The sequence below is a fragment of the Silene latifolia genome, unplaced genomic scaffold (assembly GCF_048544455.1).
Source record: "Silene latifolia isolate original U9 population unplaced genomic scaffold, ASM4854445v1 scaffold_102, whole genome shotgun sequence".
In the NCBI taxonomy this organism is placed as follows: Eukaryota; Viridiplantae; Streptophyta; class Magnoliopsida; order Caryophyllales; family Caryophyllaceae; genus Silene; species Silene latifolia.
Window position 1 is genome coordinate 13,203 of NW_027413124.1, and position 678 is coordinate 13,880.

At 43.4% G+C, this 678-nt stretch overlaps 1 non-coding gene across 1 annotated transcript; it reads right to left on the reverse strand.

Annotated features, from left to right (window-relative positions):
- Positions 1-371: 371 nt before the first annotated feature.
- LOC141637403 (small nucleolar RNA R71) lies at positions 372-478 on the reverse strand. Its single transcript, XR_012541783.1, has one exon. It is a non-coding gene; the product is annotated as a small nucleolar RNA R71 (small nucleolar RNA).
- Positions 479-678: the final 200 nt, after the last annotated feature.

Sequence of the window (678 nt, forward strand, 5' to 3'; positions counted from 1 at the left end):
TCATGAAACTTTCCGATCACTCAAAACCCACCGCGACTATGCTTCCGGCCGGTATTACAACTACTCAAATTACCGCGCCGGAATTCGAGATCAAACCGACTTTCATTAGCCTTGTGGAGAGGAAACAATTTGGGGGAAGTCCTTTGGAGGATCCCAATTTGCATGTGCAAATGTTTTGCGATTATTGCTCTATGATTCGGCAAACGGGCATCACTCAAGCCCAAATAAGGAAAATACTTTTCCCTTTCTCTTTGAAGGAGAAGGAAAATCTATGGATTAATAGCCTTGATCGCACCGCTATGGGAATCACAAATTGGGAGACATTGGCTCTTGCTTTCTATCAAAAGTTTTTTTCACCGGAGAAAACTCATACCTTGAGGAGCCAAATCACCGGATTCCGTCAACAAGCTCTTGAGAGCTTATATGAGGCTTGTGAGAGTTATAAGGAGTTGCAAAGACAATGCCCACATCATGGATTGGATGCTTGGTTCCTAGCTATAACATTCTACAATGGATGTTGTGCCGAGTCCCGAAGGATTCTTGATTCCGCTAACAATGTGCGGTTTGATCAAATTGACACCGATATTGCTCATGCTACAATCGAATCTATGGCAATCCATGACGCGTAATATGTCAATTCCCGAAGTGTGCCACTCAAAGGTAAAGAAGAATCCTCTG